Below are 17998 nucleotides of genomic sequence, written 5' to 3'. Positions count from 1 at the left end.
ATTGTTTAGAGACCTGAGCAGCTCAAAGAGCTCCCCATTTGCTTTTTTAGTAAGTGTTGAGGGGCACCCCAAAATATTCCTGTTTAGGGCCCCCAATGGGCTAGCAATGCCTCTGAACGGGTAAGTCTTAAAATAAAGTTAAGGGTGTGAAAACCGGCTGATAACTCAAGAGTCTCCTCAGGTACTTGTTGCCACAACAATACTGTAATTCACTAACTTAGAAAATTCATAAGGAAATACTTAAGATGCCGTGGCAAACCTTTCATAAGAGCTAAATTTGTTTAAACGTGTATGAACATGTTAACTTGAATTTATCAAGTATGCTGTAAAGTACTACTACGTGTTAGAAATTAAAAACTATAAATGTGGCTTTGATGTAAAATGTTTCATGGTACTTTAGGAAGGATTCACTTTTTATGCATATTTGTTTTAGCTTTTTATGCAGTGGATTACTCTGCCATTAATGCAGCAGAGCAGAAAAAAATTGTCTGTGTTGGCAATGCCGTGAACTCCCAGGAGATTTTGTTTTTACAGATAAATTGCTCAAAGTGGTCGTGTATTTTAGCTTCATTTTAAATGACATTTCATGATTGAAATAGCTCTTTGATTTTGTTCCAGAAAGTTGGGCCTTTTCATACTTTCCTAATATAAGCCACAAAACCTACACATCTGGATGTCTACTAATTAGATACCAGAGGGCTGGTGGCCACTGTAAAAAATAATTCCCTAATCTGTCACAAATGTGAAATAGTGGTGCTCAGAAGCCCAGAGAAAAATGTGATGCATGAGAAAATAAGTCAAATAATTGAGTGTTATTAAAAATCAATTTAGAGGCTGCTTCGTAATATTGTGTATGAAATGTAACTGTCACTTAAAATTTCCTTGCAATCTTTTAAAACAATGCATTGCACATAGCCTCTGCCGTAGCTGTTTGATTTAATTTTCAGTACAGCAAGAATATTAGCACCTTGAATCCATTCAGCTCTAGCAAATAGAAACTCACTACACAAATCTGATTTTTACTGGATCAGTCTTGGACATCCTTTTATGGCCACAGTGAAACCAGAGGCATCAGTAGTTGAAGCTGTAGTTGGATTTTCTTCTTTGTTCTTTTTGGCATCATTAATTGTAAGGTACCACGTTAGTCTGTTTGGGAAAGTGCTATTTATGGTTAAAGACAAATGCAATGTATTTTTATATACAAATATATTTAATCAGTACATCTAGTTGCAAAGAACAGTCAATCACTTTTAAAGTATCAAGTATAAAAAAAAATTATACATTTGGAACTTGCTAAATTCAGTGTGAGGTGAGAATTCAGCTCATATGAATGCCTGACAGCAGCATAAACTGTTGGTAGCATGATTTCATTCCATATGAAATCAAGTGAAATGAATTTAAAGGGAATATTACATCATGAGAAAATATGGAACACCTCAAGGCTAGTACTTGCTGTTGGTTGTGGGGGGGAAGCAAAATTCCAAAGACTCAAAGCATCAAGGAATTTATTATCCCTAATTGATAATCTGATTGAAAATATCCAGTTTGAAGATTGTGAGGTAGCATTTTTCTGAAGAATTAATTTTGTGCAAAGGTACCCAGCTTTTCCTGCATTTTGGGCTGGTGCACCACTGTGCCTTTGAATTAGAAATGGGCCTGAACCACTGGCTTAAGATTTGGGTACAGATATTAAGGGTTACCAATTTCTCAGATGTTTGAACCCAGGAATTTGGTTTGTGTGCCTCTCCATTTTAAGTGCACAGGAAGCAGAAACCAACTTCACTTGAAATGAATATTAAGTGTTATTGACTGGAAGGATAACAAACATTGATGTTCATCTAAATGTGTCCATAAACATCTCCCTTATAGCCAGTGGTTTCAGAAATGTAACATGTTTTCCTTTGTACAGTAGTATTCTAAAGGTGAGATGGAGGCAAAGGTTCAGCAACAGTTATTCACCTCTGAGTCAATTAGGAAGTACAAATATTCATATGCTACAATCACCTTATTGGCTCTTCAAAGAAGTACAGTAGCTTTCAGTGAACTCTGCTGAAGCCAGTGCTAATACATATGTTTGAGTATGCCATCTGATTGGCTAATATAGCTTCAGAACTCAGTACTCATTTGTGAGATAAACTATAGAAAATGACATCACAAAAATGTTTTCATTCATTCAGCTTTTCCGTTGAACATACCAATAGCATTTCTAGTGGTCTGGATGCTGAGACTCCCTGTCTTGCTTTGGGTCCATTACTTTATGTGTTTTCCATCTGTGAAAAGGAGAACTACTCTCTCAGGGATGTTGTGAGTATTCATTAATGTTTGTAAAGTGCCTTGAAGAAGAAAAATGCTAGGTATTTTATTTCCCGTTAATACAGTGTGATACTATTTCCTTGTGCATCCCTGATCCACCATCGGACCTGCTAAAAGTTAACACGCTCTTTAAACTTGTTTAAATTGTTGGTGCAGGTAGGATGTGCCTGAAAATGACACCGCACTCCATCTACATCTTTTGCAAACTACTTTCCTATGCATAGATTTCTCTTTCACAACAAAATCCATCAATTTGTGGTTAGTGAATATTTTTCTGTTTTTTGTGAGTTGACTTGATTTTGTTTGAAACGGTGCCATGTGTGATTGAGAAAGATGGACTCCTTTTTAAGACACTGAAGATGATTTTATCCTTCAAGAAGTGTGCATATCATGAACCTCTAGATATTTTTTCACAGATAAAATATGTCCTTTCTAGGGTTGTCAAGCGATTAAAAAAATTAATTGCGTGATTAATCGCGCTGTTAAACAATAGAATACCATTTATTTTAAATATTTTTGGATGTTTACTACATTTTCAAATATATTAATTTCAGTTACAACACAATACACAGTGTACAGAGCTTACTTGATATTTATTTTTATTACAAATATTTGCACTGTAAAAATAAAAAAAATATAATTTTCAATTCATCTAATATAAGTACTGTAGTGCAATCTCTTTATCATGGAAGTTGAACTTACAAATGTAGAATTATGTACATAAAAATAAAACAATGTTAAAACTTTAGAGCCTACAAGTCCATTCAGTCCTACTTCTTGGTCAGCCAATCAGTCAGACAAACAAGGTTGGTTACAATTTGCAGGAGATAAGAAGCAGGCAGCACTGTTTATAATGTCACCTGAAAGTGAGAACAGGCATTCGCATGACACTATTGTAGCTAGCGTTGCAAGATATTTACGTGCCAGATGCACTAAAGATTCATATGTCCCTTCATGCTTCAGCCACCATTCCAGAGGACATGCGTCCATGCTGATGACGGGTTCTACTTGATAACGATCCAAAGCAGTGTGGACTGACACATGTTTGTTTTCATCATCTGAGTTAGATGACACCAGCAGAAGGTTGATTTTCTTTTTTAGTGGTTGGGTTCTAAAGTTTCTGCATCAGAGTGTTGCTCTTTTAAGACTTCTAAAAGCGTGCTCCACACCTCATTCCTCTCAGATTTTGGACGGCACTTCAGATCCTTAAACCTCGGGTCCAGTGCTGTAGCTATTTTTAGAAATCTCACATCGGTACCTTCTTTGCGTTTTGTCAAATCTGCCGTGAAAGCGTTCTTAAAACAAACATATGCTGGGTCAACACCCGAGACTGCTATAACATGAAATATATTGCAGAATGTGGGTACAACAGAGCAGGAGACAAAGAGTTCTCCCCCCAAGGAGTACAGTCACAAATTTAATTGATGCATTATTTTTTTAATGATCATCATCAGCATGGAAGCATGTCCTCTGGAATGGTGGCTGAAGCATGAAGTGGCATACGAATGGTTAGCATATCTGGCATGTAAATTCCTTGAAATGCTGGCTACAAAAGTGCCATGCGAAAGCCTGTTCTCACTTTCAGGTGACATTGTAAAGAAGCAGGCAGCAGTATCTCCCATCAGTGTAAACAAACTTGTTTGTCTTAGCAATTGGCAGAATAAGAAGTAGGACGGAGTGGACTTGTAGGCTCTAAAGTTTTACACTGTTTTGTTTTTGAGTGCAGTTATGTAACCAAAAAAATCTTCATTTGTAAGTTACACTTTCACAATAAAGAGATTGCACTTCAGTACTTGAAGGAGGTGATTGAAAAATACTATTTCTTTTGCTTATCATTTTTACAGTACATATATTTGTAATCAAAAATAATAATATAAAGTGAGCACTGTGCACTTTGAATTCTGTGTTGTAATTGAAATCAATATTGAAAATGTTGAAAAACATCCAAAAATATTTAATAAATTGCAATTGGTATTCTATTGTTATAAGTGCAATTAATCGCAATTAATTTTTTTAATCATGATTAATTTTTTTGAGTTAATTGCGTGAGTTAACTGTGATTAATTGACAGCCCTAGTCCTTTCCTTTTAATTTAGTGAATCCCAGCTCATTAACCAATAATCTAGATTGCAGTTTTATGCTCATTTACAGGCTGCAATAGGGTTCATAAAGTAACAGTTGCGCTGACAAATTTACCAAATCGTAAAATCAGTTGTAACAAGTATGTAAAAGTTTATAAAATAATATAATAATCTATAATAACCAATGTTAATGAAGAATAGGTCAAGTTGTTTTTTATAATGAAAGTTACAAACAGGTGAAAAAACCAGAGACGCTACATTTGTCCAAACAAATAAAAAGTCCACGTTAACATAATTCCAGAACTATATATAATACTAAAAACAGAATATATAAAACCAAAAATTAATAAATTAGTGTGTTAAATGTTAAGCCTAATTAGTAAACAAAATAATGAGGGGATGGGGAATTCCATCCATCACTCCCATTGTGGCTAATTAAAGAAAGACTTAGAGGAAAAAATAGGGAAAAACAGATGAAGGCTGCTGAAGTGAGCTTCAACATCATGGCTGCTCCCCTGGCCATTTCCTGGGACCCCAGACCTTTGTCACCCTGATCCTGAGAGATGTCCTTACCAGACCAGCCAAAGAGAGGGAACCAGCTAACACCACCCTTTACTTGCTCCAGCTAAATCCCGACCACCACCTGGGATAAAATAAAACCAGACTTTAACAGCAGCAACAGCTCCAGCTCATCTAACTAGCTTCTCTTTTCTGCAAAAGAACCGGTATTACCATCGTGAATACCATCAAAGGCAGTGGTTCTCAACCAGGGGTTTGTGGCTCCAAGCTGGTTTCAGTACAGAAAACTGGGAGTGGAGCACTGGGGCCCCCATCAGGCTCTGGGAGCATAACCACAGGGAGCCCTGAGCTCCGGTGCTCCCCCCAGAGCTTAAAGCCTCAAGCCCCAGTGCCCCACACCGGAGCTTAAGCCCTGAGCTCTTCCCCCGCCCCTCACACCCGGTGGCTGAAGCCAAGATCCCTATCCCCTGCCCCTCTGGAATTCTTATAGTATGTTGGGGGGGCCTCAGAAAGAAAAAGGTTAAGAAGCCCTAACCTAAGAGACTGTCAGACAAGGGGCATTTTCCTTTTAAAACTCTCTCCAGCTAAAAGGAAAGGCAACAATGGATGTTATTAAAACGAAAGCCTTACTTAATACTTTACATTTCAAATGCTTTAACTGGTTTTCCTTCTTTTCTGTATCTTTAATAAAATATTTAATAGTCTGTTTGCCATAGTACGAAGCAGCCTTACATGCACATATACCAAACCCATGACCCTGTTTAACAATGTTTAATGTTAGATGGTAACTGAGTTATGTGAACACCTTTAGCCCACATATTCCATGTAAATCTATACAACACTGATACCCTGTTGGCAGTATCGGTGGAATACCCCAGACTTGTTGTGTTGAAATCTCCCAAGATGAAAAGGCCACACAGATATATAAGTCCCCAAACTAATCTCCTTACTTGCCTCCCTAGGAGTGTTACAGGTCACCTCTGGTTTAACCCACTCATCTGGTCACACCCTGGACCTGATATTTGGCTTAGGCTAGAGGACATCACGACCCAGCCACTGTCCTGGACAGGCCATCACCAAATTAAGGCAGTGGGCAGAGCTCTGAGAGGCTACAAAACCCACAATCCTTATTTAACCACAAAGGCTCATACACTCCATCAAATTCCAAAGCATGCCAAAGGACAGCAATGCTTCATGCACAGAACAGAGTCAAGTATCTGGTGAACCCTTATTATTTTACCCTTGCTTCAACCATGAATGTGCTGGCACCTAGACAGCCCCTCCCCATCACACACACAAATCTTGAGTTTCTGACCCTCTCTCTTCATTGACACAATGAGTCAGAAAACTGAGCAGGATGATGTAAAACAAAAGGCTGAAATGGACACATAACAAAGAACTTCTGAGCCTCTACTGAAGCTGCTACAGGCTCAGAGAACCTTCCTATTAGCCTCTAGTGTAGCTGTCAAATCCTGCCCTAAGGAGCTGTGCAGGGGATTAATTAATCCTGAGTGCCTACAACCCACAACAGAACTCAGCACCAACCCCTGAGAAGACTATCATCCTACTTTGCTGAAAAGATCTAGTATATTCAGGAAGGTGTCTCAAACAGCATAACTCTGTTCTGCCTGACAAACAGCCTGCCTACACACATTCGCTCCTCAAGAAGTACTGGACACCCCAAAGAATCACGACCAAGATCTGTGAATCCAACTCAGGATTTCCCTGTATGATGAGATTCCAGAGCAACTTGTGCCACTCATGACCTCAACAGCCAATACCTAACTTAGGGAAGGAATCTCTCCTTTCTCCTTCAAACACAGTAGTCTGACCAACAGAAAAAAATCTACCCTTGATACATAGGTTCTAGTCAATTACTACGCATTATCAAACCATCCCTTCCTAAGCAAGCTCATAAAGCAGGTGGACAAAGGTAAACTACACAATCATCTAATTCAAGTGAATATCCTAGACCCAGCATAATCTGGATTCAGTCCAGGATATGGGATGGAAATTGCTTTAGTGGCACTGATGGATGATCTCCTCTTGTGAATGGATAGAAGGCAAACATCCATTCCCATTCTCCTGGATCTATCTGCAGCATTTGACACTGTCAACCAGGAGACACGGTTGTGTTACCTGAGAGATGGCAGAGATCCAGGGTAATGCACCAACACGGTTTGTGTCCCTCCTGGAGGCATGCATCCAAAGAGCTGTGATGGGCAAACTGCACTTCTACTGCTGGATCCCTCACTTGTGGAGCTAAAGGTAGCTTACATCAACCTAACTCTGTAAGCATCTATACTAAAATGTCACTCCCGCCAATGTAAGTCATCCACTACACTGCTTTAATAACTCCACCTCCGCGAGAGCTGTAGCACTTAAGTTAGGTCGACACAGTATCTGTGTAGACACTGTGTTGCTTAAATTGCTACCTGGGGCTGACAGCCAGAGTCCCACCACCACCTCCTGATGAGGGATTGGGTGGGGGAAAGGAGAGCCCGAGGTCAGCTGCCTCCCAGGAGGGATTGAACGGTGGGGGGAAGGAGAGCCTGAGCCTGAGTGGTGGGGCTGCAGCTGTCAGTGCCCCACATTGTCAGTTAAATCAGTGCAAACACTGCTGGGGAGTATGCGCGCCGCCAACAGGAGCATTGTGTGGATGTTAAAAATTGAATTAATTACTGCAGTGGCTGTATGTCAACTTAACTTAAATTGACTTAATTTTGTAGTGCAGACATGTCCTGAGTACTTTTCCCAGACCTTAGGAAGAGCTCTGTGTAAACTTGAAAGCTTGTCTCTCTCGGTCCAATAGAGAGAGACAAGAAACCCACCTTGTTTCTCTAATATCCTAAGACCAATGCAGCTATGACAACACTGCATGCAGCTCTCATCTGTTTAATGAGACCAAATCTTGAGAGGTGCTGAGTAGCTTGAAATACCTATTGGCTTCAGTGAGAGCTGAAGTTACTTAGTACTGCTCACGATTTGGCCCACAAAATCTAACAAAGATCTAAACAGTTTTTAAGTGCTGATTACTCAGACTGTGCCAGACCCATTTGAAGAGTTTCTGTTACCTTCCCAGAAAAGAGAAACCACAGCAACAACTGTTGGAAGCAGAAATATGTTCGATATGTACTATGGTTTTTGCTTCTCTGTTCTGAGATTGCTGTAGTTATGGTTTCAATGTTCTTCCTTTTTCAGGGTGTCATTTCAGATAGCCACTTAGTTTGGCTAATTGACCCAATGAGAGATTTCAACAAAGGGGATACAGTCTTATTATTCTGGACCACAGGCTTCTTGTTACCTGTGCTTTTGCCACTATGGGGGCATCGCTGTCGTACTGTAGGCACTGATCAATATCTACAGTGTCTGCACAGATCTCTCTCAAATTATAGGTGAGGCTGGTAGCACTGCCTATTATTGTGATTGCCAGACACTTCCCAGTATAAGATCCTGTTTTCAGTTGATTATAACTTTACCAAACTTTAACTGTTTTGGCTGAAATTTTCCATGCTGGGTGTCTGTCTCAGGCTGATTTTTCTTCTTCTTTCGTGACAATTTCAGCCAAAATGGTTTAACTGTTTAGAGAATGACACTAGAGAAAAATGTTTTGTCTGTGTCAAAATTCTGCTGACCTTTTCTTTGAACGGCTCCAGCATCCCCATACTTTGGAGCAGGGACTTGAAATTTGGCAAGGGGTAGCCTTTATGTCAGCGATGTGCCTTCTGCTGTCCCAGTGCCTCCACCCAAACTTTGAGCAGGCTCAGTAGACACTTCTTTGATTTTAGTACCGAAATTCTCCGAAGATACCATTCTCACTGAGCATGGGGCATTTGCCAGATGCACGGGGACTAAAGAGGCCTCAGTAAGCAGGCTTAGCCTCTCAGAGCTCCTAGTACTGACCAGACTCCATATGCACCAACCCCACAGAGCAACTCAGCATGCTCCATCTTGTCACAGCTTCTAAGAGTGACCATACTGCATCTGTGCCATCCCCATAGCGTGACTGAGCACGTTCCAGCCCTTGATATGGGAGGCTCAGAAGGACATTGTCTGTAATGCAGCTGGGCACTGGAACAGATAGGCATGCAGCAATTCTCCAGAAAGGGCCATAATTTTGGAGTTTAATATACACACCCACATCATACATATTTGAAAGCTTATTTTAATGTAGGTTTAGATGAGATATGATGTGAAGGTATCACGTGGTGCTGTAAGCCTGTAGGTGAGGGGAAACAATGATACCCAAAATGAGAATGTGTCACATTTTTGCACAGTTTCAGAAACACTGCAACATGGCTATGACTACAGTTTTTACTGGTTAAGTTAAAATTAACGCTGTAATGTGGTGTTTATTGGTCAAAGCTACCAAATGACAATGTATTAAAAAGATTTTTATTGGTTTTGCCAGGGCTTTTTTCCTCTCCAGAAATGATGGAGCTGTTTTGCATGTGACAAAAATGGCAAATATCAACATTTTGCAATATACAAATACTTGCATATTTTAATTGTCAAAGTATCTCACAAGTGATTATAGTTTTTTATATTTTCAATTGAAATTTGCTGACAGACTGATCTGTCTCACACTGAAGGTTGTGCACCAGTAGCAGTACATTGCATGCCCACAGTTTGCCCTGCCTAGTGGGTAGATATAAATGTACATGAATTCCTAATAATAGAATATCAGGGTTGGAAGGACCTCAGGAGGTCATCTAGTCCATCCCCTGCTCAAAGCAGGACCAGTCCCCAACTAAATCATCCCAGCCAGGGCTTCGTCAAGCCTGACCTTAAAAACCCTCAAAGGAAGGAGATTCCACCACCTCCCTAGGTAACGCATTCCAGTGCTTCTCCACCCTCCTAATGAAAAAGGTTTTCCTAATATCCAACCTAAACCTCCCCCACTGCAACTTGAGACCATTACTCCTTGTTCTGTCATCAGCTACCACTGAGAACAGTCTAGAGCCATCCTCTTTGGAACCACCTCTCAGGTAGTTGAAAGCAGCTATCAAATCCCCCCTCATTCTTCTCTTCCGCAGACTAAACAATCCCAGTTCCCTCAGCCTCTCCTCATCAGTCATGTGTTCCAGTCCCCAAATCATTTTTGTTGCCCTCCGCTGGACTCTTTCCAATTTTTTTCACATCCTTCTTTAGTGTGGGGCCCAAAACTGGACACAGTACTCCAGATGAGGCCTCACCAATGTCGAATAGTGGGGAATGATCACATTCCTCGATCTGCTGGCAATGCCCCTACTTATACATCCCAAAATGCTATTGGCCTTCTTGGCAACAAGGGCACACTGTTGACTCATATCCAGCTTCTCATCCACTGTAACTCCTAGGTCCTTTTCTGCAGAACTGCTGCCTAGCCATTTGGTCCCTAGTCTGTAGCGGTGCACGGGATTCTTCCGTCCTAAGTGCAGGACTCTGCACTTGTCCTTGTTAAACCTCATCAGATTTCTTTTGGCCCAATCGTCTAATTTGTCTAGGTCCCTCTGTATCCTATCCTATCCTATCCCTACCCTCCAGCTTATCTACCACTCCTCCCAGTTTAGTGTCATCTGCAAACTTGCTGAGGGTGCAGTCCACGCCATCCACCGGATCATTAATGAAGATATTGAACAAAACCAGCCCCAGGACCGACCCTTGGGGCACTCCACTTGATACCGGCTGCCAACTAGACATGCAGCCAGTGATCACTACCCATTGAGCCCAACGATCTGGCCAGCTTTCTATCCACCTTATAGTCCATTCATCCAGCCCATACTTCTTTAACTTGCTGGCAAGAATACTGTGGGAGACTGTGTCAAAAGCTTTGCTAAAGTCAAGGAACAACACGTCCACCACTTTCCCCTCACCCACAGAGCCAGTTATCTCATCATAGAGGGCAATTAGATTAGTCAGACATGACTTGCCCTTGGTGAATCCATGCTGACTGTTCCTGATCACTTTCCACTCCTCTAAGTGCTTCAGAATTGATTCCTTGAGGACCTGCTCCATGATTTTTCCAGGGACTGAGGTGAGGCTGACTGGCCTGTAGTTCCCTGGATCACCTCCTTCCCTTTTTAAAGATGGGCACTACATTAGCCTTTTTCCAGTTGTCCAAGACCTCCCCTGATCGCCATGAGTTTTCAAAGATAATGGCCAATGGCTCTGCAATCACATCCATCAACTCCTTTAGTACTCTTGGATGCAACGCATCCAGCCCCATGGACTTGTGCTCGTCCAGCTTTTCTAAATAGTCCCGAACCACTTCTTTCTCCACAGAGGGCTGGTCACCTCCTCCTACTGCCCAGTGCAGTAGTCTGGGAGCTGACCTTGTTCGTGAAGACAGAGGCAAAAAAAGCAATGAGTACATTAGTTTTTTCCACATCCTTTGTCACTAGGTTGCCTCCCTCATTCAGTAAGGGGCGCACACTTTCCTTGACTTTCTTCTTGTTGCTAACATACCTGAAGAAACACTTCTAGTTACTCTTAACATCTCTTGCTGGTTGCAACTCCAAGTGTGATTTGACATTCCTGATTTCACTCCTGCATGCCTGAGCAATATTTTGATACTCCTCCCTTGTCATTTGTCCAATCTTCCACTTCTTGTAAGCTTCTTTTTTGTGTTTAAGATCAGCAAGGATTTCACTGTTAAGTCAAGCTGGTTGCCTGCCATATTTACTATTCTTTCTACACATCAGGATGGTTTGTTCCTGTAACCTCAATAAGGGTTCTTTAAAATACAGCCAGCTCTCTTGGACTCCTTTCCCCGTCATGTTATTCTCCCAGGTGATCCTGCCCATCAGTTCCCTGAGGGAGTCAAAGTCTGCTTTTCTGAAGTCCAGGGTCCATATTCTGCTGCTCTCTTTTCTTTCTTGTGTCAGGATCCTGAAGTCGACCATCTCATGGTCACTGCCTCCCAGGTTCCCATCCACTTTTGCTTCCCCTACTAATTCTTCCCAGTTTGTGAGCAGCAGGTCAAGAAGAACTCTGCCCCTAGTTGGCTCCTCCAGCATTTGCACCAGGAAATTGTCCCCTACACTTTCCAAAATCTTCTTGGATTGTCTATGCACCGCTGTATTGCTCTCCCAGCAGATATCAGGGTGACTGAAGTCTCCCATGAGAACCAGGGCCTGCGATCTAGTAACTTCTGTTAGTTGCTGGAAGAAAGCCCCGTCCACCTCATCCCCCTGGTCCGGTGGTCTATAGCAGACTCCCACCACGCCATCACCCTTGTTGCTCACACTTCTAAATTTAATCCAGAGACTCTCAGGTTTTTCTGCAGTTTCATACCGAAGCTCTGAGCAGTCATACTGCTCTCTTACATACAATGCAACTCTCTCATATTTTCTGCTCTGCCTGTCCTTCCTGAACAGTTTTTATCCATCCATGACAGTACTCCAGTCATGTGAGTTATCCCACCAAGTCTCTGTTATTCCAATCACATCATAATTTCTTGACTATGCCAGGACTTCCAGTTCTCCTTACTTGTTTCCCAGGCTTCTTGCATTTGTGTATAGGCACTTAAGATAATCGCTGATCATCCGGCTTTCTCAGTATGAGGCAGGAGCCCTCCCCTCTTGCACTCTCCTGCTCATGCTTCCTCCCGATATCCCACGTCCGCACTTACCTCAGGGCTTTGGTCTCCTTCCCCCGGTGAACCTAGTTTAAAGCCCTCCTCACTATATAATACTTCTCCATTTGTAATCTTTGGTACATACAATAGCATCTAGTTTGCCTGATTGAAGGTTTAATTTGTAATTGCCTATGCATGCTGTACTAGCCTTTGAAGTATCCTAGAAACTAAATTTTTAATACAGTGACACTTATGCACGTCAGTATTAGTGTTAGAGATAATATATAGTTTTTGCATATTCATAATATGAAGCTATGAGAGAAAAAAAGTGGCCTAACAAGAAATGGTGAAGAAAAGTCCACAAACAAGTCCTTGCCTCTATACTGAAGAGGGATAAAGGGCATGTTATAGCTCTTATCACCCATGTCATCAGCAATATGACAAACCCATCTGACACCAAATCACATCCAGATGTGCTTATCAACATATCTACTGGACTTCATGTAACACCAAATGTACGAGGGTCTCTAATGAAAATAGCAGATGTTGGTGAAGAGCAAATGGAGAGATTTATGAGAGGTGCACTTGATTCTGACAGGGCACACAGCTTCTTCAGCCCAGTCAAGAAATCTGACATCAGAACATTTGCTCACATGGCCAAGATCACTACATTTAAATCTAGCAAGTGAGGGACAATCACAGCATCTATCAGTCCAGAGAGTGTTTTCCACAGAGCCCTGTCCTTAGCAATATGCAGAGATGATGTTTCAATAGCAACTGTCCTTAGTCATCCAATCCAACAGGACCTCTGCCTATGTACTCCTTCCATGCTGATGGAACAATGAGCAGAACAGACAAAGATGAATTAGGGCATCAGCTGGAAGCTCAAGCTGAAAGAATCCCTGAGCAAAGAGTATGCAACAAAGAAACAGTGTACAACAGAGAGGCCCTGGCTGTCATACAAATGAAGGCTGCAGACAAATTCCACACATTCAGTGAATTGGCTGTTGAATCCTCGAAGCAGATCCTAAAAGGACTTGACAAGGCTAACTCTGTAATCAGTCTTTTGCAGATATAACAATAACTCTGTGAAAACTGCAGAAAGCTGGTGCTGGACAGGATCTAAGGATGGGTGTAAGAAATACCAGGTGATTGGTGGATGCCCTGTGCCTCCATGGAAAAAGTTTCTAACCATGGCATCCAACAAGCAATCACTTGTGAATATATGGTTCCTCTGTGAATATATGGTTCAAAATGCACCTCAGTGTAGGAGCTTACCCAACACAAACACTCCTTCTTGCTGGGGGCTTTTATGATGGTGAAGTAGCAAAGACCAACACCAGAAGAGGTGTTGAAGAAGCCTGAGACTTGTATGGTATTCAAGAGGAAGCAGAAACAAGAATGTTTCTGCATGCTGTATGTGCCAATATGGCTTTTGGGTTTCTTGGTGTCAAAGGAACCATAGGAATTAGGTCACCTGATACAGATGTTTTGGTCCTTGCTATTCATTACTTTCCAGAAATGGGAATACACAGATAACATATGGATTGAGACAGGCACCATTGCCAGCACAACTGACAACCACTGTTTCATACCTGTGCATGCAATTTGTGATGCACTCACTCCTGCTTTATACGCATTAACCGGATGTGACTCTGGCCATCCCTATTTGGTATGGTGGGGGCGAGGGGGATGTTTAATGTTGTCAAAACAAAAGTAGCTTATTGCTTCAGAGATCTTGCCACACTTGGGGAGAGTGATGGACAAGCCACAATTCCTGGAGAGCCACAGAGACCTAAAGTGCAATCTGGCCATGAAAAAGAACAAGTCACTGGCCAAACTTCCCAAGTGAGGACAGTTTTGAAGAGCATGTCAAAAGAGCATCTTGGCAAACAAAGACCTGGATGTTTTTGCACATATGTAATCCAGATATTGGATCACCATTGCAACATGGATGGAAAAAGGTAGAGGATGAACTACTTTTATTCTTCAGGGACCCAATGGCATCTGAGCTTCTACAAGACCTTATTTGGATCTGTACCAGTAGGGGGTCATTGCACAATCCACTGTGTCTGGATTCAGAACAATCGTCCCTGCACAGAACTGTGTACATTCCAAGGCAATGAAGATTGTGATAATCTACGCATTCTTGAGAGCGATCATAATGGTGAGCAAGATGACGATGATGTTGACCACAAATGTCACAGTGCTATTAATTTCAATGACATCTGTACACATTTATTATTAGACTGTGACCTCAAAGCATCAGAACAACAAAGAAATACAATGTTACGTCTTAAAATGATACAACGAGCCATTAAACGAACAAACAAATGCAAATGTTTTAAAATTGGCACTTTAACGTGTTGTTGGTGTCATTGTTTATCATTGTTTCTATAGTAACACCACAACTTGACAGCTCTGCATCATACCTCATCTTAAAGTAGACATAATAAGCTTTCAAAAGATGTATTGTGTGTGGAGAGATGGTATATTAAGTCAATTAAATCGGTGGTGTCTGCCGCTCACCTGAGAGAGCAGGGAGGCTGTCTCTTCTGTTCTCTTAATTACCTCTCTGCTGGCAGACTAATGGAGATGGAAGGGAGTAGATTAGAACAAGGAGTCTGGTGAGACTCAGACTGGAGAATGTGTGTGGGGGAGAAACAGGCACAGTCTGGGCAAGGAGACTGTGAACTGGGAGGAGGGGAGGCTGGAACTGGGAGCTGGAAGAGGAGATGCTGGGACCAGGAGTTGGGAGAGAGATTGGGATGGTGCCAGTGAGAGAAATGAGGTTGGGTGGAGGGAGGAAGGATTGGCTGTGGTAGGAAACTGATATCAGATGAGGACTTGGGGAAGACTGGGATTGGCTGGATGAGGAGACTGGGATTGGGAGCCAGTAGGAGAGGGTGGAGGACAGAGACCAATCAGAAAAGGATACTGAGAGGGGGGAACTGAGACTGACTGGGTTTGGAGAGGTGGAGAAATTGGGATTTGAACAGTAAGCCCAGAAAGGGAAGCTTGGATTTTCTGGGCAAGGAGACTGTGATCAGAAGCCTGAGGAATGGAGACTGTGACTGGTCTTGCCTGGAACAAAGAGCAAGAGGTGGGGAAGAGACAGGGCTGGAGGGGACAGGGAAAGAAAGAAATCAAGCTGGGGCAGGGGAGAATGAATAAGAATCTTTGCGCACTAGAGCACTGTCCCCACCAGAGCCTAGTATAGAACTCCAAATTCCCGAATCTACCCATTCTGCTGTTGTCAGCAAATACACGTGAAACTCAATGGCAAGATGTGTCTCGTCCCCCTAGAGCTGTTCTGCTCAGAAGATGACAACCTACTACTGCTATCAGTTACTTTGTTAGTTCAAGTGGTAGAGGTCTGTGTGGTGGATCTAAAGGTTCCAACTTTTGCTGATGATCCATGTGGGTGTCAATATGATGCCACAACATGGGATTTCTGTTTACTCAGTTTGTTTTTTAAAAGACCTAGGAAATTACACCTACAAACTATGTTAAAATTATTAAAATTGCGAAGTGAAGCACTAAAAAGTTGGGAAATGCCAGAATTATGTTTTCCCCCACAACCTTAATTTTTTTCCACTGTTGTCTGCACTATGATAGTTTAATTACATGATTACATACATATTTTTCTTCCACAAGACCCCTGACTCATTCAGTGCACGGAATGGACCTCCTCTGGGGATGAATCAGGGGTGTGTAGTGTAAAAAACTCTTATCTGTAGGATCCTTGCCTCATTTGTTGCAGAAGTGGGAAGGTGAGTGGTGAATGAAGCAGGAGATGTCAGGAAGAAAAAGGATGGTGTCCTGGCTAAGGCAGTAGAATGCTGCCCTGGAGAACTGGAATCTATCCCTGCCTATGCCACAGAATTCCTCTGTGATGCTGGACAAGTCACTTAAGCTAAACTTTCCAGAGATGGTCACTAATTGTTTATTCATAACTTTCTGGGGTGTTCAGCTTGATACCCTGGAGTCTGATTTGTAGACGTGCTGAGCACTCACTTGCAAGTGAAGTCAGTGGGAGCTCTGCATATTAAGTGCTATAAAATGCTAGATACTCTGAAAAATCAGGTTCTAGGCATCTCTAATTGGACGCTCAAAATTAGTAGAAACTTTTGACTGTAATCTCTGTGCCTCAGCTCCCCATCTATAAAATGGGGATAATATCTTCTCACAGTAGTGTTGCGATGAGGGATTAAATTGAATTAATATTTGTGAAGCACTTGGCTACTACAGTGATGAGCACCAGAGAAAAGTCCATTATGAAATTTGATAATTCTGTCTTCAGAGCGGAGTTTGAATAATGTGCAGTAAATAAGGCCTAGGGCCACACACTGAACAAGGAGTATAAAACAAATACTGAATAGCTGCTCATTAAGTGAGCACTGTCTATCCTCTGCACTAAATGGAACAGGAATGCCCTGTGGGGAAAAAAACACCAGTATGTGGTCATGTAATTAAAGACTGTATCATAACACATATGCACAAAGGGGCCAAGATTGCACAGGCAACCTTAATTCTGGCATATTCTACTCTTTGAATGCTTGAGTTTGCAACCTTAATGTTGTCTTAGTGTTGTTTTCTATAGTATATAGTAAAATTATATATATATATATATAATGGGTGAAATCCTGGCTCCAATGTGGTCAATGGGAGTTTTATCATCGACTTCAGTGGAACCAGGATTTCACCTGAGCGGGAAAGACTATGTAATTTTTGTGTTAACCTTTTAAGATTTGTAATCAATAACATATGTTACATGCAGAACCTATTTAAGCCTTATCTGCACTCTGCTCACTAATCCATCTCCACCAGGCCTATGTTTAACATTCCAAACCAGTAAATAGCTTTCAAGCAACCCACAGTGGGGGAGAATTTTTCCACAAATGTAGATTTTTTCCCCCTCTCCATATTACACTCAGCCCATAAAAAAGTATACAGGCCGAGCACTAGTCGTAGTCGAATATGTGAACTGAATGAATCTAATTTCACAAGCCATGAAGGTAAAAATGACTTATCTCATTGGAGAGCTGTGACTCTCCCTTTCCTAGTGGTATATGATGCTTGTTTCTAGCCTTGACAGCTCACCACTTGTGAGTAATGTGGCCATTACAAATCCATGCCATAATGCCTTTTTGTAAGTCTAATGTTGTTGCTTTTGCAGCATACTCATAAAACAATACTTATGAAACTACCCAAGCCAAGAGACATACTCAAAAAAAAACCACATTCTGAACGTGATTATAAATCCTAATGTGATCAGAACCTTGGAAATAATTGTCTCTTTAACACCATGTAAGACTGGAGGTAGAGAGGAGTCAAGCAATGATATAAAAGCAGGCTTTCTAGAACTTCATTTGTGTACTAAGAATCACTTTTTAACTAATAGGGCTGTTAAAGGTTTCTTGCAAAATGTTTATAAAAAGTTGGGCTTTTATTTAATTTATTTATTTATTGCTTCTTTATGATGTATAATGAAGGCCTGAAAGGTTGTGTGAGCTTTTAAAAGTTG

The 17998-nt window shown here is 41.5% G+C and overlaps 1 protein-coding gene across 2 annotated transcripts in view; it reads left to right on the top strand.

Annotated features, from left to right (window-relative positions):
- The window catches only part of LOC114022199, a 125903-nt gene that overhangs the window by 5634 nt on the left and 102271 nt on the right, over nucleotides 1-17998 (top strand). The window lies entirely within an intron of this gene.

Source organism: Chelonia mydas, chromosome 3, assembly GCF_015237465.2.
Source record: "Chelonia mydas isolate rCheMyd1 chromosome 3, rCheMyd1.pri.v2, whole genome shotgun sequence".
Classification (NCBI taxonomy): Eukaryota; Metazoa; Chordata; order Testudines; family Cheloniidae; genus Chelonia; species Chelonia mydas.
Note: the sequence above shows the minus strand (reverse complement) of the source record. Positions and strands in the feature narration are given on the sequence as shown.